At 39.6% G+C, this 24835-nt stretch overlaps 1 protein-coding gene across 2 annotated transcripts in view; it reads left to right on the forward strand.

Annotated features, from left to right (window-relative positions):
- The first annotated feature begins 7575 nt into the window (after positions 1–7575).
- sv2a (synaptic vesicle glycoprotein 2A) overlaps positions 7576–24835 on the forward strand; it is a 61172-nt gene continuing 43912 nt past the window's right edge. Inside the window, exons 1-2 of one of the 2 annotated variants that reach the window (XM_022190465.2) lie at positions 7576–7976; positions 9643–9732. The gene's annotated coding sequence lies outside the window, so the exon portion shown is untranslated. The remainder of the gene's footprint in view (positions 7977–9642; positions 9733–24835) is intronic. The other variant, XM_022190464.2, reaches the window with a different exon arrangement.

The raw sequence follows: 24835 nt of genomic DNA on the forward strand, positions 1-24835 counted from the left end.
GTCCGTTATTCTGCAAGCTATGTGACAGATTTGGAGTGTGTACACCTGCAATGTATTTTTAGTTACCATATTAAAAAATAGATATATGTTGTTGTTGTTGTTTTTAAAAAACTAAGATTTTTAAATATATTGCAAGTGTACATAAGTGTAGATTTCTTTCCAGTTTTATTATGTGTAAAATTTTGTATTATTTAAAGCTAAATTAAATGCTTTACACACATTTTTTTCTTTAAAAACAAATATATATATATATATATATACATGATACAGTATGTACTTATATTACTATTAAATATGGATTTCCTTGTGTTTTTGTATATCAAACCATATTGAACATCATGTGTTGTTTTGAAAATATATTCTTTATTATATATTCATTTTTAATATTTACATTAAATGTACACGCACACATATAACACTGAGTATAGTTTCACATACAAAAACATTAGAAAATGTAATTTAGAAATAAATGATGCATATCGATATTTGCTACATAGCTTGTGTATTTATTTGTTTTTAAAGAAACAAAATAAAAAATTTGATTTAGTTTTATATAGTTGAAAATTTTACACATAGCATGCATAAAATATGTATAAAAAATACACTTGTGTACACTTGAAGTAACAGAAAGTATGTTCCTTTTTGTTTAAAAGCAATATAGATTATTTAATACAGTTTCATTTTATTAGAATATACAATATGGGAAATTATGGTGAATACAATCAGACATAACATTATGACCACCTGCCTAAGAATGTGTTGGTGTCTTTTATGCACCAACACATTCACAATGTGGAACCTGGATGAACGCCTTAGCTCTGTCGTGTTCCCCGGGCCACTCCTGAGCAGTTTTTACGGTGTGTCTGGGTGCACTGACGTGCTAAGGGTGGCATCAAGGACTGCTGTTTGCATGAGGGGGTGAGAGTTGATTGACCTGCAATGTTTAGGTGGGTGGTACATGTGGGTTCACCTTCCAGCACCACAGTGACTCAAAATACACAGCCAAGACATCACCGGAGTGACTTCAGGGCAAGTTTGTGATTCACCAGAGCGTCTGTGGAGAGAAATGAGGAAGTGCAGATATTTCCACCCAGTCTGATGAAGCCTGAGAGAATCTGCAGGAAGAATGAAACAAACCTCCTCAATCCAAACGTTGCTGCAGTTCTTTCACTGTAAGAATTACCCGATGTGGCCACCAGATGGAGACACGTATTTGCCCTAAAACGAAACCCTTCAGTTTAACACAGGAGCCACTAGCATTGCATCATTATTTCTTCCCCCAACATCATGCATGCATTTCTACTGTAAAAGAAAAATGTAGAACTGGAGCTCAATTTAAATGCTAAATTGTGAAATTTAAAGAAATGATAAAGACGTTATCTCTACAGTGACTCAGGCTGCAGTCCTCTAAACTGAGCCGTTTAACATATGCATGTGTGCAGCATTATATAAAACTCGTGTCTCCTCTTGTTGTGATTCATTCCAGTATTTACAGCTACAGATACGAACCGGCAGAGGCATTAAACTGTCTCTGACTGTGTTGCTGTGTGCATGAAATTTGATTCTGTTTGCAAATTAAATTGTGTGTCAGCCATGCGTGAACTTGCACTTTGTTACAGCAGGTAATGAAAAGGCTTTTAGACTCTCAGCAGCTGCAGACACGCTCACATGCACACACACTGCAGAGCCACAGTTTGTTTCTGGAAGTATATTTTGGTTTGTGGAGATGATGATATGGGATGTCAGCGGAGCTTCAGGGGATGATCTGCAGCTGCATCTGCTCAGTCCAATGTGCAGCAGGTTCCTCTGCAGAGCTAAAGATGAAGAGATGTTATCCTCTCTCTCTTTCACTTCCAATTTTGTTGTAAATATCACATGATGACGAGTTCATTCATGCCAAAAAAACATAGGTTATACAGGCTACAGTCATGCTGTACTTAGCTGACTAAATAGCCAGATATGCTCAATTTTTTTAGATCAATCTCATTGTATTGTAATGAGATAATGTTATTCACCTCACCCATGAGTAGTTTCAGTGTTGTGACTGATTGGTCGATATATACATGAAATGACACTGTGAAGGTGTTTACATCAAAGTTACCATTAGATCCTGCAGCTTTGTGGAGCTTTATGGCACATTTTGACTTATTTTTCACTGAAAAAGCTCTGAAATATCAACGTGAACCATCGGCTCAGCACCAAACGGCACGGAGACGGGTAGAGATGAGCTGGTGAACATACTGAGGCATTTAGCAGCCAAAAGTATTCCCTTCAGGAGCACAGCACTCAGCTCAAAGCATCACTGTTTGTTTAAACACAGCCTTGTTCCTCTGAAGCAGCAGGAAATTATTGAAAACATCCATCTGTTGCCTGCTTACTGCTACAAGAAAGTACATCATTGAACTACTTTTCACTTTTAGTGACATGAGTATATACAGGGCTGCAGCTATCACTTATTTTGGTGATCAGTTTTTCTACTTATCATTCCACTAATTAATGGAGGAATTGGACGACAAATAGACCAGTTTTGCTTTAATGAGGAGCAATAGTAAGTATACACAAGAGAAAATAAATCTGTTTTTTTTAATTAATAATTGGTTTCTTATTATTTGTTTTTGTTTTTTTTATTGCTTACATGCACTGTTTTATACCTAAACCGAATCCCATACAAAGTTCAGCCAAGATGTCAGCTCTCTGGGCAAAGTTAGAGAGATAAAGAAGCATGGCAGTAGCATATTATGTCTTAGAAATAAGAAAACTAGAACTACCACCTTGTGCATGTTTGCTTGTCCAGTTGCAGTTTGCATCCGTGTCTGTCTGGACGTGACCTTTGACCTTTCAGATACGAAATGTCATCAGAAGACAAAGAAAAGGAGCGCTACCTGGACTCGGCAGAGTTAGTTTGAGGTGCTCTTTGGAAGGGGATTCAAAAAATCCTTGAAACAAAAAGAGGAGACTCCAAGGCACTCTCTAAAAATATTAAGATTTAAAAAGCCTTTATTTAAACGGCATGGTCATATAGACCTATAAAACTTCTACGCGTTTCGGCATCAAGCCTTCATCAGGAAGTCATGCAAACAGATGTCAGGCTGCAATAGGCCCTTTTAAAGGGATGCTCATCTTCATTACAAATTACAGGCATCGACCACATCCCATTGTCCATCAGAAGATTAGACAGACAAAGAAAACTGAACCAAAAGGAGACATTCTGGATTGACAAACTACAAGCCACCACATTTCCTGGACTAAATGAAGAACAAGATTATACTGTGTTCTTGTAGAGGAAGTTGTTGTCTAAACTATGACGCAAGCATTTCTGAAAAGCAGCGGATCGCCCGTACACATGGAGCTGCGTAAACGGCGTTTCAAAAGCTTTCCACTCTGGAACCCGTTTTCAAAAATGATCGTTTACAGACCCCCAAAACGCTGTCTTCGTGTGGATGATACGCAGATTCGGCAAGAAACTTATGTGTTTAGACCTTGTTTCGTCTTCGTGTAGACGGGGCTTCAGTCGTCCCTCTCTATACAGTTGTGCTCATAAGTTTACATACTCTGCCAGAATATGTAAAATGTGCTCCATTCTTTAATGAAAACATGAATGATCAAAGCAAATACAATTTTATGACAATAAATAGCTTTGTCTGAACACCAGCCCTAAATGAAAGAAAAATGTTTCCATGAACAAACATATTTGCTAAAAAATAAAGGACAATATTTCACAAATTTGGCCAGGGTATGTAAACTTATGAGCACAACTGTACTTCATCACTGTTTCTGCATATCTTCACCTTGGATGGTGTTTTCCGAGAAGTCTGTTTTCAGTGACCTAAAACTACATTTGGCTTAAACGTATAGAAAAATCTACGTGTGGACAAGGAGATAAGAGCCCACGTTAGATATCAGAGAGTGGAGGTCATGGTGTCAGCAGATAGCAGCCCTTCAACCTGAGCTGATCAATAGATGACCAAACAGACAATAGCAGCTGAAAGCCTGAAGCCAAATGAAAGAGATCATCTGCTGCTGATGACAATCAGACTGGAAATACTGGAGACACATGTGGCCATGAAGGAAGTCATGTGAACAACCCCAAAGGAGAACAACCCAGTGAAGATGGAAGAGAAGGAGAGCAGGCGCAACAATATAGTGATCCCATATGTGTCTGGTGTGTCTGAAAAACTGAGGACGATTTTCAACAAACACCAGATCCCTGTCTTTTTTTAAGCCAAATAATACCCTCAGGCAAAGACTGGTCCACCCAAAAGACCCCACACCACACAGCCAGAAGAGCAACCTGGTGTATGCAGTTAAATGCAGCGAGGAATGCTCAGATCTCTACATAGGGGAAACCAAACAGCCACTTAACAAGCGCATGGCTCAACACAGGAGAGCCAGTTCCTCAGGACAGTCTCCTTCACCTTAAGGAAGAAAGACACTCGTTTCAGGACACCAATGTTCAGATTTTGGACAGGGAGGACAAATGGTTTGAGAGGAGTGAAAGAAGCCATCCATGTCAAAGTAGAGAAACCATTTCTGAACGGGGGGGTGGTCTGCAACATCATCTTTTGCCAATTTACAATCAGGTCCTTTCAAAACTCCCCAAACGAACTACTCAGCAGACTCATGCTAATGACCACCATTAGCACACGAGGGCTCAGTGAAGCATTTCAACGACTCTCACTGATACTCACAACGACCATCGTTGAGTAGCCAGATGAGTTTTGGTATTGATCGTAGGAATAATAGCCCTGGACACACCTCACAGAGGTTTGAAAGCTGAGGCAACACCAACCACCACCAGAACTGAAGAAGCCTCTTGGATGAGAGGTGAAACGTCTTCAAGGAACTTTCTTAAAGGGGACATATTATGCAAACCTCACTTTGTGAAAGTGTTCTTATAGTAGTGTGTGTTGCAGTAGCTCATTATGAGGTTCGAATTTGAAAACTGTCTGTTTCCTCCCTGCCTTGCTCCACCACATTTTGTGAAAATGCCTGCAAAATGCGAGCACCATCCCACTTCTGACACCAATGTGGCACTGAGCGCGTCCTCTCCCAGAGAGGGGAGGGGGAGTGGGCACGGACAGATGCGTTCATTTGCATACCTGGAAGCAGGCCCAGAAACAGCCTGTTCTGAGGAGAGCTGGTGAGAGTGAATTTTTCGACCGCTGAAACTCCGAACAAAGGATGATTTTGGGGCGAACAAACTTAAATACTATGTTTTTGGGCTTCTGAGACCTATATGACGTGACTGAAAAACAGCCAAATAAGGGACCTTTAAAGGTTTTCTGTCTCTGTGTGATACCTGCACTCAGCAGCCACTTTATTACCAACACCTGTGAAATCTAACGCAATCCAGTGCAGCATCTCCGTCAAGAAATCTGCACTGTAAGAAACAAACAAACATAAAAGCGAAAAACAATACATCTGGAAATGGTATGGAACGCTGTAACTGATAAAATAATGAAAATAACAGCAAGTGTCTGTAAACTAATGATGTTTTAGCTGATTTACAGTAATAGTGGGATTTTATGGTCACGCGCTGTAAAACAACGAACTACTAGTTGTAAAAACACAGATTTTTAATGTTCATATTATGAAAAATTTCAGATTTTACCCATTTTTATGGTCAACATGTAATCAGTACTTTTGCCTATTTTATGAGATATGTGTAATTTAACAAAACTGGGGGAAAAGGAAATAAGAGTTTGAAAATTGAATTGCCATTATTCCGTTCTTTACATACATGTTTTTTCTTTCATATAACAGCAAACATACGTACAAACAAGAATATCTTTAGCTGATTTATTTATGTAACTTTACAGCAAAAAAGCTGTAATTTTGCAGTCAACCATTGTTAAAAAAAAAGTAATTACCATTTGTAAAAATACAGGAAATGATGTACAGTTTAGTCCTGTTTTTTAATGATGAACTTGTAAATTAACTCTTTTTGCTGTGATTCTGTTGAATGTTATTGTATCTTTAATTAACAAAACAGGAAAAAAAATTGCAAAATAGTGTATTTTTATGTTGTAAAAGAACAAATTACTATTTTTGATATATTCATTATTTACAGTTTAGGCCTGTTTATTTAAAGTTAACATGTAAATTATTAAATTATTACTAATTAATGGGGAAAATCTGTGAAATAGTGCAAACTGTTCATACAAAAAGACATTTTATTTTACAGTTTATTGTCAGAAGCTTCTGTATCTTCAGCAATTTGATAATTCTCTCCTGTTAAGTTCAAAGCTGGTGCTGCTTATGTTATTTCTGCAGATATACGATTACAAAAAAACAATAAATTAACATCTTAAAGTTCTATATTAGATAATATTTCACAATCACTTGTTTTAGTCTCATAATTTTTCAGTTTTAACTTTCTACTCAGAATTTGAGCTGCAGTTTGTGGTAAAATAAAAAAAGCATTTTTACAGCACATGTTACCTTTGAAACACAAAGAGGTCTGATTAGAGCATCTGCGTGCACAAACGCTTACAGTCCCAGAGCCATTACACATTTTAGTGGCTACACTTGTGCTTTTTGCAGTAAAAGAAAAGCACAGTGGGTCTCTGAGGAGAGGATTTCCTGACAAAAGGATGAATGTACGGCTTGTGTTCCGTTGTGCACAAGAGAGTCGGATCTGTTTTGCAGAATAAAATGTCACAGAAGAGTCCTGAGTGCAGAAAGAATGAAGTGAGATCGACATGAAGCCAGTCAGCGGTCAGAGATCTCAGTCTGCATCAGAAGAGCAGCTACTGGGAATAATGGGAGACTTGTGCTACAATGCTCAGCGTTCCTGTCAGTGTTGCAAAAGAAACCAAAATCTGAAACAAACAGGATGTAATTCCTTGGTCTAAATTCACCCCAAATTTCACTGAAACCAGCTACATTAACATTTTAAATAAGAAATATACCTTTAAGGTTTTTATTTAAAGTTATAAACACTGTGAAAAGTTAATGTTTTTAACATTTTAAAGTGTAGTTTTTACACTTTACTGTTATTTTTACTGATTTTCTTGTTGCCTTAAGTTTAGAAGTGAATGTACCAAGAAATGTCTGAAAGGTAGATTTAATTACAGAACATTTCAGGTTTGTCTTGAGAGCGGAGTCAAAAAAAAAATTCTGTGTGATTTTGTCTGTAACTCTTAAAGGAAAATGGTGAACGTGTTGTTTTGGTGCTCTTTAGCTGCTTCAGCTCCTGGTTCAGAGTGGGACCTGAACACACCAGAGGCTCATTTATGTCATTAGTTACTCCTGAAGCTTTCCCTGCTCTCATCCTCCTGCACCGAACACCCTGTTACAAGTGAAGAAGTGGATCAAACACTTTGCTGATTAGTGATTTCCAAAACGCACACACTGTTCCATCCATGCTACTCGTTTAACGCAGCACTGATATTTGTATCACATCCTTCCAGCATGGCTAGTTGTTTTCCACCAGGGGCATCCTTGTGATTTTTTTTCTTTTTCTTTTTAACAGGGCCAATTACAGGCACGAGTCCAGACACGTGCAAAGGAGAGGCTCGTCCTGCACAGCTCACTGCGCCAACCATTTGGGGCATATGGACCGAATGATGGTCTAACTGAGCGTGAGGGCGCAGAGAACGCACGTTTCCACCTGGCCGTGTGCGCAAAGTGGTGACCTTCTATTATTATTTTTTGGTTTAACCCCCCTCAGGAGGAAAATTTATCACCTTTAGCGCCTCTGGTTAAAAAACAAACACCCAGCAACGACCTCCCCCTCCGGTTTCTGAGAGGAATGGTGTCTGCTGGAGGAGGAGGAGGAGGAGGTGTCTCCATGCAAGAAGGATGCTGTGTAGTAAGTGAAAGGCGGAGGAGAGGAGGGGAGTGCAGCTCTACGTCAGTGCACATCACAGGAGCACACAGAAGCGTTTTTTGCTTCCAGTATACTCGGGGTTACTCCCTGCACTGAAATAAATCCCGGTCACCCTAAAACCCAACGACCTTCGCACCGCCAAAAGGTAGGAAAATCCGTTTAATTCACCATTGAATTTTTTTTATCTCCCTTTTAAATGCACTAAATTTACTGATTTCGGCTGATTTCAAACGCTTACGCACGACCAGGGTGACATTTAGGCATATTTCTGTGTGTGGATGGCATGCATTCATATTTATTTATCCCCAGAAATTGAGTTTACAGGCCTGTGCTGCGATGACCCCTACGCCTGTACCCAAAGAGAGTCAAGGTTTGAGTCGAATTATGCAAAAAAAAGACGGATAGTTAACGACAGTCGGACACAAATTGAGGCTTCGGGATGCATTTCCTCTTTATTTTGCGCCCTGCGTTCTTGTTCTTACCGGGAGGTCTTGTGCATTAAGATCATCATCCAGGATTCCGGGAGAGCATTGGAGGCAGGGACAGAAGGGTAGGAGGTTAGAGCACGCGTTTTCATGTCTTTAATCAACGCAAATCACCTGCTTCAAATCTCCAGTTTTGTCTAATTAGCGGCGGTTTTGGCACCGATGTCCTTGCCTCTCACCGTGTCCTGTTCCACCTTCCCTCGGTTACAAATTCTGCCTTTAATCGCACTCATCCCTCTCAGATTAAACAGAGAAAGTTTCCCTGCTTATGTGATGTGACATTGATTTTGTTCTGAGCTCCAGGTCCCGGTGTAGCTGTGGAGTCCTGAGCTGCGTCGTGCGTCAAAATGACCTTGTAGAAACCCAGCGGGGAGAATGTGACGGGGAAAGAGTGATGAGCAGTTTTTTTTTTTTTTCTGCTGTGGTTTTGCTTTGCGGTGGGGGTTTTATCAGTGGTGCTGAAATGACTTTGCTCTGAGATGGATGCTGTTTGTGTTTGATGCCCACAGAATGTTGGAAAGTCTGGTTTGAAGGTGGGAAATGGTGCGTATAGCTGCTGGGAAAAAAAAACAACGGAATTTTGATCTCTCAAAGTGGTGCGTTTTACAACTTTGCATGTGTGATGATGTCCGTGTGGCAGCCATCACTGCAGCTTCTGAAGCTATTTATGCATCCAGCCCACAGGAGGGGTTGCAGTGAGGGGAACAGCTCCTCTTTCAAACCTGCAGCATTACTGACAGCCCTCTTTATGATTTTTGGTTTGTGGCTGTACCTAAAAGCCTGACACACTTTCAGCATCTTAATTAACCTCTTTAGGCTGCAACAGAAGCATTGGTGACATCTTTACCTTGACACACAACTCCAAGAACATCCTGCTGACTGTTTTGTTCTGGATCTTTAACAGCTCTGGTTGCATTTGGCAGCCAGGGAGTGACTGTTTTTAGTGGCAATGCAGTGTTGGTTGTGTTTTTATGTAATTTGTCTGCATCTTAGGGTGTTTCCTCTGAAGCACTGGGAGGACACTTCGTTTCATTCAAACAGACCCAATCCACTCACTGCATTCAAACCTGTATATATAGGTAGATGAACCATTTGTGACGTTTCCTAACGAGCTGCTTTGAAGCTCTGTGTGGTGCCTCCAGCTATAGTCATCTTGGCTTTATTTGACTTCTCTTAACCTCTAATCTAGATATAACCAAAAGATGGAGTTTGAGCATCATTACGTTACTTTTTGCATGTTGTTCATCCATATTATTGATCCCTTCTGGTAAAAAATAAGCTTTTTACCTTGACAACATGTCAGTATGATATTTTTTTATTTGCTAGAAGACACATCACGATTGAAATAAGCAAAGGATGCCATGGCTGGGATTCATGCATAACAAACTGAAGGAACCAAGACTGTCAGCCTGCAGGGTGAGGCTTCCTCTGTCATTATTCTTCTCTAGAATCAGTTTTTGACTTGCATGAATTACTTCAGTATTGCAACTTGTCATTGTGTAGCTTTAGGTACATCTATATAGCCATTTTAAGGCAAGAAGGGATTGTTTTCATGGGGGAAAAAATCTAAATACACTGTCAGTTAAAGGTTTGGACACACCTTCTCATTTAAGGATTTTTCTTTATTTTCATGACTATTTACATTGTAGATTCTCACTGAAGGCATCAAACTATTAGTGAACATGGAATTACATCAGAACCAAAAAGTGAGAAATAAGTCAAAACATGTTTTCTATTTTAGATTCTTCAAAATGGCCACTCTTTCCTTTTATTACTGCTTTGCACACTCTTTGCATTCTCAATGAGCTTCATGAGGTAGTCACCTGAAGTGGTTTTCACTTCACAGGTGTGTCTTGTCAAAGTTAATTTGTGGAATTTCTTGCCTTCTTAATGGGGTTGGGACCATCAGTTGTGTTGAGCAGAAGTCAGGTTGGTACACAGTTGACAGCCCTATTTGACAACTGATAGAATCTATATTATGGCAATAACCGATCAGCTAAGAAAAGAGAAACGACAGTCCATCGTTACTTTAAAAACTGAAGGTCAGTCAGTCCTGAAAATTGCAAAAGCTTTGAATCTGTTCCCAAATGCAGTCGCAAAAACCATCAAACGCTATGAGGACTGCCCCTGAAAAGGAATACCAAGAGTCACCTCTGCTGCTGAGGATAAGTTCATCCGAGTCACCAAGCCTCAGAGATCACAAGTTAACAGCACCTCAGATTAGAGCCCAGATAAATGCCACACAGAGTTCTAGTACCGGACACATCTCTGCATCAACTGTTCAGAGGAGACTGAACCAATATTCCTTCATGGTCAAATAGCTACTAAGAAACCAAATTTGAGATCTTTGGCTCCACCCACCATGTCTTTGTGCAATGCAGAAAAGGTGAATGGATGGTCTCTACATGCATGGTTCCCACTGTGAAGCATGGAGAAGGAGGTGTGATGGTGTGGGGGTGCTTTGGTGGCGACACTGTTGGGAATTTTTTCAAAATTGAACCAGCATGGCTACCACAGCGTCCTGCAGTGACGTGAAGCTCATTGACAGAATGTGCAAAGCAGTAATCAAAGCAAAGGGTGGTTATTTTGAAGAATCTAACATATAAAACATGTTTTGACTTATTTCACACTGTTCTGTTTACTGCATAATTCCATATGTGTTCATTTGTAGTTTTGATGCCTTCAGTGAGAATCTACAATGTAAATAGTCATGAAAATAAAGAAAAACCTTAAAATGAGAAGGTGTGTTCAAATCTGTGACTGGTAATGTATGCAACTTACATAGAGATGAGTTTTTAGAGGTTTAATCAACAACTGGAGATGAAGTTTAAGGATTTTGTGCTTCCTGAGTTGTTTGTCAGCATCACTTAAGACAACAGAAACGGAGTGGGTTTATCTTTGTTGCAGCTGAGGCTGACATTCCCATTTAAAGGTCCACACAACTTAGTGCACAGGAGCTCCACTTGAAAGCACTTGTTTTGTGTTCTCATTTTCTGCCTGCTACCCCTGCTGATTGGGCCATGCTCCCGTCTGTCCTCAGAGATTAGCCCTGTCACAAGTTACAACTCGCCTTTCCTCGCACGGAGCTGGGAGCAATGGTGCCGGATACATTAGCATAAAAGCTAAGAAACAGGCCACGGCGCAGTGGAGCGCTGCTCAACTACCCCATCCGGGTATTGTCAGGACCAGCAATTAGCACAGCTGCAGCAACGTTTAGACGAGTGCTGGAAGGAAACTCTGGTTCATCGGTGCTGCATCACTGTTTTGGACAGATCTGTTCCTGGCTCGCTGCTGAAACAGTCCTCTCTGCTAAAGATTTACAGAGAGACTGAGAGGAAATCGATGACCTTTTCCCTCGTCTCCACATGGGGGGTGGGGATGATTGAAGCAGCTATTAGTGCCAAGCACATAACTCTCCGTTAACAACTGACAGTGCATTTGTTTCCTATCTTCCAGGAGAGCTGTCTGTCTGCTGTTTGCTGCTTTTATTAGAAAGCTCAAATGATTCGCTGGCCTCGTCTCATGGGTCATTTTTATATTAATGATATCTGTTCTTATTTAAATGCGGCTATAGTTATGTAGCAAAGCATTTGTGATAACAGCATTTTACATTTCACTGCACATGAATCCCCATAAAAACCACCTTTTGTAATTTTTAGATTTCACTTTATGGATTAAGCAAATACAGCCTTACAGGTGCTGAGTGCATTTTTAAACTTACACAGAGCTTGGCTGAGCAAATCTCCTTCTGGTATTGACATTTTTGTCTAATTCTTGGCAAGAAAACACTTCTAAAAATGGCACTGACATCATGCCATTGTATTGTCTTCATTATCTCTGTAATTAGTACCCAGCTGGAAAGTCCTTTCATCCAGGACTGCAACTAAGCATTATTTTATATGTAGACTACTTTTTGGATTAATTGATGAGTTGTTTGGCCTATAAAATATCAGAAAATCAAGAAACTGTCCATCAGTGTTTAACAAAGCCTTCAAATATTCAGTTTTGTCCACAAGCCAAAGATTTTCAGTTTACTGTCTTTGTTTTCAAAACATTACTCAACCGTTAAGTTAATTAAACAGTTAACAACTACTCAGATAATCATTGCTGCTCGAATGCTAGTGGTACTGATCTTCTTTTGTCTAGTTCTTGCCAAGAAAGTAAATGTGCATTTCTAAAAATGTCAAGCTACTTCTCTAAGATGAGTTCATTTCTTTAGAAAATTGTCACTTGTTCCTGTAAATTGTACCCAATTCCAAAGTCCTATCAGCAAACTATCTACTGGGTTATTAAGACACATTGGAAGCTGCAGTAAGGCCTCTCTTCTTCTCTACACCACTGCTTCACTTGATTGACTCCAACGGTAATGAGAGGAAACACACTGCAGCTTCAGCAAACATTGGAAGTGGGAGCAAAGCTTGCCGTGGCAACAGTCTAATGACAGAACGAGGAAAAAGCATCGCAGCCGTCGTTCTCTGTGAGGGAGGATCTGCAGAGTGCATGTTGATATCTGCATCAGGAGTTTGGCCTACAGCAGCTTCATAATCTCCTCCTGGAATCCCTGCAGTGTGCTGTTGGGAAGAATTCAGATCCTCTATGGAAGGAGAGATGTTAGTTTACAGGCAACATGACTTTCAATATCTTTATTTCTGAGCATTTGTGCGATGGCAATGTTGGTTGTTCCACCTCTGCAGACTGAAATATCCTTGAGTTTGTTGGAATGTTGAGGGAAACACTTAATTTCCTGCATTCTGATGATTTTTATTATTATTTTAGCCAAGTTGCGCCTTTTCAGTATCCGTTTATTGATATACTATACAGTACATTTACTGATTCAACACACATAAAGGTTGGATCCAATTGTCTGTGCTCTCTTGATTTTTTTAATTTATTTTTGTTGAGGAAGATAACTGCTTTAAATGTGCACATGACACCTTTTCACATAAATTATGAATTCATACTTTAGTTTTTTTTTGTTTTTTTTACAAGCCCTGGGACTTTAATAACTCAGATGCATTTCAGCAATATTTCTAAACCTATTTGATGTTCTTATGTTGTAAATATACTCCCTGTGCATCCCCCAAAATCTATCTAGATCTGGAAATCAACTCGATAGATTAACATAAAACGTTTATTCTCAAATTCGTGTTCCTCTCAGGATAAACCTCAAAGCTTTTCATCTCCACCAACAAGTTAAAATTGTTTGGTTTCATGCCAAAAATCTGTGAAAAAATGCCCCCAAAACTTTTCCCATCCTCCTCAGCTGTACTTTGTGTGAAGAGCTAATTGGCAAGCGTTAGCATGCAGATACATTAAAATAAGATGGTGAGCATAATGAGCCCTATTTAGCATGTTTTATGTTGTCACTGCGAGCATGTTAGCATCCTGTTCTTGGCGTTTAATTCAAGGCACTGCTGTGTATAAGTACAGAGTTGCTAATGTGCTGTAGACTGGATAAGCTATGCGAGTTTCAAAACAGACCAACCCTGAATTCCAAGCAGTTTCTGTGTGTTGTTTGCTCCTGATACATTTTTGATCACTGTGGGATAATTTTTGACTGCATTATGAAGTTATGCACCTCAATGGAATCAACCAGCCCTGAACAGAGGTAGAAAGGAATTAATATTGACTGTTCTGCGGTAGGACACAGATATAATTATCAACAGCAGTTGGATTTCGTGAAAAACCTGGAATCAACATACATACTATGTGTCTGCACGTGTTACCAGTGCTGGAATGAAATTTGGTGGCTCTAACATACTATGGATATCTTACTACATAAATTTTTCATTTGTTTCTAGACTTGCACTACTATCTTCTCAGTGGAAACACAGCCTGCAGTTCAGCTCAGTTCAGCTGAATGAGTCAGTCATGACCTCTTTACTGTGTTGAAGAGAGCAGAATTCTTATTGGTTTACAGGATCTGGTGCAAATGGGTCTATCTATTTTTTTTTTATACACTGCTTAATCCTCATTAGGGTCACGGAGGGGCTGGAGCCTATCCCAGCTGACTTAGGACACCCTGGACAGGTCTATCACAGGGCTACACATAGAGACATTCACACCTAAGGACAATTTAGAATCGCCAATTAACCTCAGCACGTTTTTGGTCTGTGGGAGGAAGCCGGAGTACCCATAGAAAACCCACACATATGAAGGGAGAACATGCAAACTCCATGCAGAAAAATCCCAGGCCTAGGCCGGGACGCCAACCGGGGATCATCTAGCTGCAAGGCAATGGTGCTACTACCGAGGACCTGTGCAGCCCATATAAATGGTTTGCTTTTGACAAATTTTAAATGATAAAACACCCTAATTTTAAGCTCAGATGTGGTTAATTTTGAAGGTGGAACTCAACGTCACCCATGATTAGTTCACGTTCCAATGATTGTTTCCATTTTCACAGGTTCTGACTCATATTAAGATGTAATTTTAGCAATTTTTGGAAATATAACATCTATAAAACCTGCCAACTGGTTTTAAACTTCAGAGGCTTAAATTAGTTGGAAAGGTCTGTTTTTTTACTCTATAGGTGACTTAATTCCCTAAGCTCATGCTGTTAGTAATGTTCAACTAGCCCGATTTTCACAATGAATTCAGTCAGATTCATGTTTGGTACTCAGTTCTCAGCAGTATTTCCTAACACACCTCCATCTGCACTGCAGCTCACAACACCGTTACCTTGCAGAGACATTAGACTGGTGGTGAATGCTAATGAGCTCCAAGCAGAAAATGACACTAATGTTGTACCGGCAGCAGCTTGTTGTTGTGTTTTCATCTGCTGTGCTGCAGGTTTTGAACTGCTGCCCTCCGTCTGACTCCTCCTCAGCCCATTTTGCATTGAGCAAAGCCAAAATGGATGCAGAGAGCTGACGTCACACTGTTTGACATGGTGTTGCTAGCCGACTTGGAGCCACCAGGGTGACGGTGCACACTGAGCAGGGGAGCAGTGGTGTGATTCATGCTAGGCTGCAGATCCTCCCAAAGGGGGCTTGTGCGTGCACGGCCCGGCGCTGGGGTGGAGCCAATAACAGCCCCATCATCACGCCCTCCTCTCAGTTGACTCTTCAGCCTGGATGGGCCTGAGGTCGTGCAGCTGAGCAGCCGTCACTTTCGGTTTGATGCTGTGCAGATGTCACAGTGTGGTCGGTGCAGACAGGAGGGCAGGAGCCGGACCGAGGCTGCTGTGATGAGAGGTTTATCGCACCAATTCATCACTCCGCTGAGGGACAAGTCGACTCTGGCACCTCTGTCCTTGTGGCCAGAAAACAAGACATGAATAATTGATGTTATTCACACAGTCTCGAGAGGAGATTCCTGGATGCTCAGACCAGAATAGCTGATAGAAAAATGATGGATGAGGATGGAGGAAAAATGCATGTGGATGAATGGATGTCATGTGTTTGTGTCGCTTCAGAAGAGTAGTAGATTTTCCATGCTCAAGGCTGGAGGGCATTTAAATAACTTTACCTGCAAACAAAAACACATTCAGGGAGTTCATATTATTTAGATTACTGTCTGTGGATGACATTGATTCAACCTTTGACTCCTCCGACCCACAGGGACACAGTTCAGTAAAAATCTAATGAACAGGAAAATAACTGACTCAGAATTTACTTTTGCATCCATAAGTGTCCAAACTTGCAGTGAACATGTTCACCATTACCTAGCTGCCAATTAGTGTGCAGATTAGTCATCATGAAACATTTATTAGTGCCTCATTTTGGATATTCTACAACTATGGGACTAGAACCCAAACCTCTCAATAGATCTCCAGTATTCAAGGTGCATCTCATTTGATTATTTCCATTGTTGATTCATTTGTCAACTACTTTCTTGATTATTTAATTAGTTGTTCAATCTATAAAATGTCAGAAAATAGTGAAAAATGGTAATCAGCATTTCCCAAGTCCTCAGCTGTCTTGTTTTGTCCACAACCCCACACTATTCTTTTATTTTCAACTTACTGTCAATAAGCATTAATCAGGAGATTGTTGATGGAAAATGTTTAATTTATGGGCTATTGGTTTAATTTTCTGGTGATGTCATTGAAATGCTATCTAACCTTTATCAGGAAGATTTAGTATCATTGTGAACCACACGTTACATTTTAAACATATTTTAACTGTATTTTTTGAAGAATTTTCTGTTTTATTAAATTAAAAGAAAAAGTTGGGTTATTTTACATTTTGAAAAACAAAAGACCAGAACTGTGAACAATGTCAAATTAGAAATCTGTATTTTTTTCAAATGGTAGTTTGTTGTTTTACAACATTTGACTGTTAAAATTACAAATTTTGTTTAGCAAAAAATGCAATTATTAAACAGGTACTTGCCTTCTCAAGGAAAAAATTATGTATACTAAGGATTGAATGATAGAAAATCATTTTTAAGATTTTCTCTGCTCTGTTAAATTACAGATAATTTACATGTTGATATTTAAAATACAGACAAGAACTCTAAATGTCAACATTGGACAATCTATATTTTTACAAATATGCTGTAGAACATTTTTTTATTTTTTACATTTTCTTCCTCAACCTTTAACCATAAAATGACACCTTTTTTTTTTTTTTAATAAAAAGCTTTTTTTAATTTAGCAAAAAATGCCACTATTTTCCAGAAATTTGCTGTTACTTGAAGAAAATGTATATTTAAGAATTAAAAGATGGTAAATAATTTTATTACTGTCATATTACACGTCAAGGTTGTTTTGTTAAATGACAGATGACATCTACAAAAATCTGAAAAACAAATATTAGTTTACATGTTGACTGTAAAAAAAAAGGCTTAAATCGGCTAAAAATATATATATATTTTTTACAGATACACAATTTTTTACAGTTTTTGAACTTCACAAACTTCCACAGCTTCCTAACACATTTTTTACACAGTTTCTTTACAAATCTCGTTTTGTACACTAAATAGATTAGCTCCTGTTCATCATCCTGCACCAGTCAGTGCTTCTTCTGGTAAGTTTAAGCTTCTACCACCCAACAGTGTTTTGACAGACTACAACATAGTATAACAACAATTACATATCCGTGGTTTCCACAGTTCTCCATTAGGTGCATCCGCCAGGTTGTGTAATCATGGCTTAATTTGGGTTAATTTAGATTTTCACAGCTTCTCTGCACTTTCCACAGCTTGTTTCCTGTTGCTGTCTGTACATGCTCCTACAGGTGATGTTATGCGCATGCAGAGAGCCTCGTCTGTGTTTTCCACTTTGCTGAGCTGATGCAAAGTGAACATACAGCTGAATGTAATCTCCTCCTCTCCTGGGCATGTAACTGCAGCGGACGGCGAGCTTTATTCTAAGCGTAGGTGTTTGTTGACCGAGTCTTCCAGATGAAATCCTCAAACAGAGCAGGCACATACTGACACGACCCAGAATGCAATGCTGCTGTTGCTCTGGAGAGAGGAGATAGAACTGCGGATCTGAGCATGATATCACCTGTTGGACTGAGAATGAGCACACAGACAGGTTTTATTGACATCTGTGGACTTTCAGGAGGGTTCCATGTGCATCTCAGTGGGCTTTGAGCAATAATTTGATGACCACAACAATTTTCTCTCATTTTCCACTCAAGAAAAATTTCATGTGAGAACTGAAGAAGTCAGAAAAGTGGACTAAAAGCCAGCAGTGAGGCAGAACTGCTGTTAATCACAGTGATTTCGTGGCTCGGCTGAAGTGCAGGAGTCTGACTTTCATTGACTTCGGAATGGATTCTGACATCGACTTTACATTTCACTGCGGTGCCTGGCGTTGCTAAGAAACTGAAAGAGTTTTATGCTATTAACAATGACAAAAAAAACTTCAGGCGCCCACTCTGTCCATAAAAATCATGACTTGAGAATGTAATGTGCAGTTTGAAGACCAGCTAGTGTGTCTGAAAGACGCTAAATATTCAGAAGTCTATAAATCCTGAAGAGCGCAAATGATGTATTCTTTCTGTGTGGATTATAACAGCTGTTTCTGAGCGTGTAAAATGTCTACAAACTTAGCGGGAGGAGTTATGTCCCCTCGTTTAAAAACTCCACTTAAATACCTGAAGCCCCTCATTTGAACATCACCACGCAACACACAATTCCTGCCTCAGTTTGTTTTGTCCCAGAGCTGTATTTGTAGTAGAGTGTGTGTTTTATGGATCAGAGCATTTATTCAAAGGCCGAAGTGTTTGACAAATTGTCACGTAGAATTTTAAATTTAATAAATATGATTTAACCGAATGTTAAAAAGAAAATAACAGCCTGCTTCAGTGTGAGTTAGTGTTGAAATAATCCTCTTAGCTGACTGAATCAAGCCGCTACTCCAAACAGTGTTTGAAAAACTGCTGAACGAAAATGTTTTGATCCATTTTGACCCTCAATTTTTTAAGTAACCTGCTGTCATTCTTGGTTTTGGAAAAACAGAACACTAATGTTAAAATTTGAGTGTATTTTCACAGTGGTTCAATTCAAGGTTCTGCTCAAATTATTTTAAGGTGGAATGTTTTTGTGCATATTACTCAATGCGTGAACTGAATCCATAAATCAGTTACACTTTAAATCGCAACACCGCCATTCCATTTGTTTTTATTGGCTCTCTTGCTATAATTCCACTTTAATTTTGACTGGATCTTCAAATGCTGATGTATAAAGGTCAGCCAGATTATGCAAAACACTTCATTTTGTCGCTTGGTGGAAAAAGTACAATGAACATCCTATTTCCAGACTAGAACCACTTCTGTTGCCTGGATTCTACTCAGATCTGAGGTTACTGACCAGCGTGACCTCGCTGACCAATCAGGAGGACAAGAACCTGTAAGTGTGCAGAATATCCACTCATTAAGCAGAATTTTTTGTTTTATTTTCATCAAAATGCCCATCAGTCCTTCTGTTCAATCAGCATGTCATCCTGATGAGGATTGTGCTGAGCCTCAGCGACGGTCTTTCAGAGGAGAAATTCACTTTGTGCGTCACAGCAGGAAATCAAAGATGTCAAGCGAAATGAATTCTGCGCTGCATGACATTAGCAGCCATCTGCAGCTTGGCGGAATTACTACCGATCCACCTTTATCTTTGTCTCTCTCACGCTTTCTCTCTTCTGCACACGCACGCTTCACACTTGCATTTCACTCATTGGCTTTCTACCTCACACTTCTACACACGCAAACACACAACACACACACCGATCATGAGTGATGCACGCCTCTGTCACGCTCGCTAACTGCAGCGTCTGTGCTGTCAAATGAGCATCAAGATTAAATTCAGCGTGGAAAAAAAGAGCGGACAAAGAAAGCTCAGTGATAATTGATTATTATCATATTTACTGGCTTCATGATGGTATGATTGCATAGGATTATCTTTATAGAAAACTCTGAAAGCAAATTATACTCAAAGGGTTGTGATGTAATGCATATCAGCAGGCCACAGCTCCGTATTTTTTTGGTGATTTTGCACATATTTGTTATGCATCACATTCATTTGACATACGATGCTTCTGTTCAAAGCAGCTTACATGCATTCCGACCACGTAGAAGCAGGAAGTAGATCGCATCTGAAATTGGTTTGGTAAAGACGAGACGCTGCAGACGACATTGTTGTTCGTGCACTGGCCAATTTTGAGTTTTGAGGGGATATTTTGAATCCACATCTTTCAGACTAATAGAAAACATTTAAAATACATTTTAGGTGTTTAATTTACTGCACTTTGTTTGTTTTTTGTGTGTAGCGTTCAATTATAATACATGTCTTCAAAGGTTGTTTTCTCAAAAGGATTATTTTTCCCCTCATATGCCAAACTGGAAATCTGCAAGTCAGCAGCACTTACATTCATGTCTATATTCCAAAGGTTTTTACTAGAGGATTTGTTCATATATCATTCACAGCCTGATTTGTGGAACATTTATGCCCAGAAATATGGTGAACATTGATTTTGTTTTTTTTGGCTGTGTGCAATACTGTCTTATTCATGGAGTGATCAAAAGAGATATCGTCATGGTCTCTATAAAACCTTTGACTCCAACCAAATGAAGCAAAAATGTTGGAGCTGGCTTTATCTTGCGCTAAGATTTCTGTTCTGGAAATCAATGCAAATTGGACACTTTTTGATGAATAGTACATAATGTCCATATTTAAGTATACATTTTCAGAAACCTTGTAATGCTTAAGTGCATTATACTATTGTCTGTAATCAACTGGGGAAGTTTTCTGATGATATTTATATATTTTTTTCTATTAACCTGCTGCTTTTTGCAATAATTTGAAGTACCGTAAGCGGTTGTTGAGATGTAGTGTGAAAAGCTGGGCTTTTAGTGCTGGGCAGAGCTCATTCCACCACCGTGAAGCCAAAATGGAGAAGAAAAGATTTTAAATCCAGGTGGCCAGCTGCATTGTGGGTCAGCTCGTGGTGGATGTGGGGGTTCCAGCAGGGGAAGAGTTGTAGAAGTTCAGAATGAGTATCAACCCCTGTCCTCCCAGGTGAAGAAGAGACAAACCTCCAGATGTTGAAAATACAGTCAACAGGAGCAGACACCTGCTCTGATGTGAGCTTTCAAAGCAGCCTTTTGTGGATCTTAAACAGACAAGCGATTAAAGCAGCATGTTGTAATGATTTGGAACGAGGTCAGTGGTTTTTGATGTGTGAGACATCCTGTGTTGGTTTGTTAGAGATCAGCAGACATTCTTATACATTTTAGCTATCCAGTCTGACTCCTCTGATTTGTTACCGAGATCAGAGCTGAAACAATGAATACGTTCATGGATGAATAAGAAAATGAACAGACACTTGAAGAGCATAGGGTTTTTACTGCATATAGAGAGAATTTCTGGCAGCACATGTAATACGTTTAAACCAGCACTGAAGCAAACCCATCAGCGCCTACTGATAAGAAAAGAGGGTCAAACTAACATTTTTGAACCAGTTTTGTTGCTTGAGCTTCTATTTACTCAAACATACTGGACATTTTGGTTCATCAGATGGTCAGAAATTACAGAAAAATGCATAGAAGACTAATTGCCATCACTGTATCATGCTACCTGCTGTGCGTAGTAAAAGGCCCGTTCTGAACCGGAAAAACCCAGCAAAACTGCAAAACATTAGTTGGTTTCCAGTCCACTGTTGTGAAATCTGCTGTCTTTCTAACAGCTATTTCTGACTATTTTCTGACATTTTAGTGGCCAAACGATTAGCTGAGAAAGTAACCAGCAGATTAATTAAGAGTAAAAATGGTCTTGAGTTGGAGCCCTGCTGGACACTGAGTTAAAGCAGAGGCTACAGTCAAACGGGAATGACTCATCCTGGTGGCAAATTAACTGGATGTCGGAAACCTTTGAGGCTGTTTCATCTTGCATTGGCACAAAATGTATGTGACTGTGATTCTCCTTCTGTTATCAGTTCTAGTTGTTCATTTGTTGCATATTTTGGACTTTTTCGGTTAATACAAAAAATATGACATCATATTCAGGAAGTACCGAATAAGAAAGCTTCTTTTTTTTTTTTTTTTTTTTTTTTTTTTTATTTGCTCCACATTTCCCAAACCCCCTTTGCTCTCTGTTCTCTTTGTTGTTGGTTTATCTTCTGCTTTGCTTTGTGGAAGAAAAACCTTTAAACAGTTTGGAAGGTGTCTTACCTCAGACACTTATTCTGGTTTATGTCAACGTTTGAAGCTCTAAAAGCTCTGAGGTCTTTTTATGCACTCTGAACAGCAGACTTTTATTTTATTTCTTGTCATAAAGCGGTCTTTTCTAAATTTTACAAAGCAACCACATAGATTTTAGATTGAAATATGATCCCATTTTTTAGTTTAAAGTAACTTTGGTTTTTCATAACATGCTTTATATGCTTTCAGTACCCCCTCTGTCTTTTATTTATTTATTTTTCTTATCTTTTACCTTGTTTAAATACTGGAAGACATCATGTCTGAATATTTCCACTTTGAAACTGCTGCGTAGAATTATATTTAAATGATTTTAGGATGAAAAGGGATTATTCTCTTGAAAAAAGAAAACATTTAAATATGTTATTTTGATACACAGACATGAGTTTTTAGTGATTTAATTACTGGAGAGGGACATGAAACTTAGATTATATGAGATCTCTTGCAATAATTAATGGAATAATTGATTAGAAGTCAACTATTAAATTAATTTCCAACTCCTATGATAGTTGATTCACCAGTTTGAGTAATTGTTTTTTGACATTCTCTGATTCCAGCTGATTAAATGTAAATATTTTCTGGTTTCTTTGACAGTAAACTGAATATCTTTGGGTTTGGACTAAAGTCATTTGTTGAATCACTGGTCAACATTTTATAGACCAAACCACGCCACAGAATGCTGGTTTTAGTTGTGTTTTCTGACCTTATGATGAATGTAAACCCGATATTTTCAGTCTGAGCCGACTCCTGAGGAAGATACAAGGCGCTCTGGCTGCTAAATGCTCCACTGTTTTCACAGACTAGTCTCTGAGCTGCGAACATTTGGTAGGTCTGAGCTGTTTGGCTGAATTCAGCTGCCAACTGATTGATGAAAGCACTGTGAATGAAGCAAAACAGTGGAGCTGTGGTCCAGAAAGCCCAAACCACGAGCTGTAAAGATTCGCAAACACTCCCTATAGGCCTGAGGAGAGCTGTACTGTACCAGAAACACTTTCCTCAAACAACTGCTTAATTTACACGTATTGAATGGTACAGCTTAAGCGAAATTCTGTTCAGTTTAATGTTAAACAAGATACTTTACTGGTGATAAAATGCTGCATCTTGCTTTTATTGAACTATGAAAAGCTGTAGCGTCTCAGATTATTGTCCAGTTCAAATAGAATGTGTTTCTTGCTGCAGCAACACGTTGACCTCTGGTACTTTGACATGTAGAGTCACAATGAGATCAGTGAGGTGAATCAAAGATGCCGCAGCCCCAGTGATGGGATTACTCTGCTCAACAAAAAGATTATTTGACAAAGCCACAATATACCTACAATCTTCCTGCGTCTGCCATGTAAAGTTATGAGAGAATAGCCGAGTTTAGCAATAAGCTGTGTCATGAACAGTCTTTTTATTGGTCTTATTTCAGTGCTTGGGAGCAGAGGAGTAACTCCATTTACCTCCTGCTGTCAACACAATAAAACGAGCTGCGAGTGTGGTGGGATTTCATCAAAGCCACTTTATTCAGAAAATGTTTTCAGGTCACAGTTTGGGTTAAGGGTGATGGTCGCCGTGCTGTGTAAGAACTCTTCATCGGTTTCTTCTCCCTCATCCATCTCCTCTGAGCCCATAACAACTCGTCTTTTCCGCTGCCAAAACCTGCCTGCTGCTAAATGAGTTTAGTATTTCCACTAAATAAAATGTCCTGCTCCTATCAGTGAGTGTCGGCGCTGGATGTAGGAAAGGGAATCTATTTTGAGCAGCTCAGCTTAGCAGATGCTCTGGGTTTTTACTGTGCAGTATAGAGTAATCAGAAACGCTCAAGGCTCTCAGCGAGGCTTCTGAATGGCGATTATGCTCTGCTGATGAAAGGCCTTGTCAGTCGAACTAATTTGGTTGTGGCTCCGGGAGATGGGAATCTCCAGCACACCTATGAAAGGTAAATAGTTGAGATATCGGCAAGCTCTTTATAGATGAAATATTATATTAATATTACGCTGTTCTATTGAGTGAGAGAGCGTGTAGAAAATCAATGAAGGAGTAGCCTATATTATACTTTCTGACCTTTCTCCTTTCTTTCCGTCTTATTTAGCTGTTTTTATCCCGAATATCTGAATGTTCGTTCGCTACAGCGGTATCCGGATATTAATTTTGGCCCACATCGGCTCATCCCGTCGTATGATCACATAAACATATACACATATGTCTATGACATATACACACATGTCTGTTTGATCACCCCCTCCTCCCCCCAGACGAAAATATTCGGCGCTTGTCTCTTTCCTGCGCCTTCGGCCCACTTCGGCTCATCCCGCCGTGTTCTTCGGCTCATCTCGGCTCCTCGATTCGTGTTTGTAAACACCACCCGAATGGCCAGGTGGCTGCCGACTCTGACTTCACTTCGTTGCATTAACACAAGACAAGATGCTGAAGACCTCCGCTGTTTGGGAATTCTTCAGTTTAACTAAAGACAAAACAAAGGCAAAATTTGGACCCGGGAGACCACACGAATCCGAATATTCGGGCCGTCCCGACGTTGCATTAAGACTCATCATAAAACCTGTAATAAGACATCTTGTCTTGTGTTTATGCAACGAAGTAAAGCGTGACATCGGAGTCGGCAGCCACCCGGCCATTCGGGTGGTGTTTACAAACACGGATGGAGGAGCCAAGATGAGCCGAAGAACACGGCGGGATGAGCCGAAGTGGGCTGAAGGCGCAGGGAAGAGACCAGCTCCAAATATTTTCGTTTGGGGGGAGGAGGGGGTGATCCCACAGACATATGTCGGATGTTATGGGACGGAACAAATATTCGGATATTTGTCTTTAATAGGACCCGAATATTCGGGGGCCAGAAACCATTATTCGGGCCAGCCCTAATTATCGAGAGGTTAAAT

Source organism: Acanthochromis polyacanthus, chromosome 12 (assembly GCF_021347895.1).
Source record: "Acanthochromis polyacanthus isolate Apoly-LR-REF ecotype Palm Island chromosome 12, KAUST_Apoly_ChrSc, whole genome shotgun sequence".
In the NCBI taxonomy this organism is placed as follows: domain Eukaryota; kingdom Metazoa; phylum Chordata; class Actinopteri; family Pomacentridae; genus Acanthochromis; species Acanthochromis polyacanthus.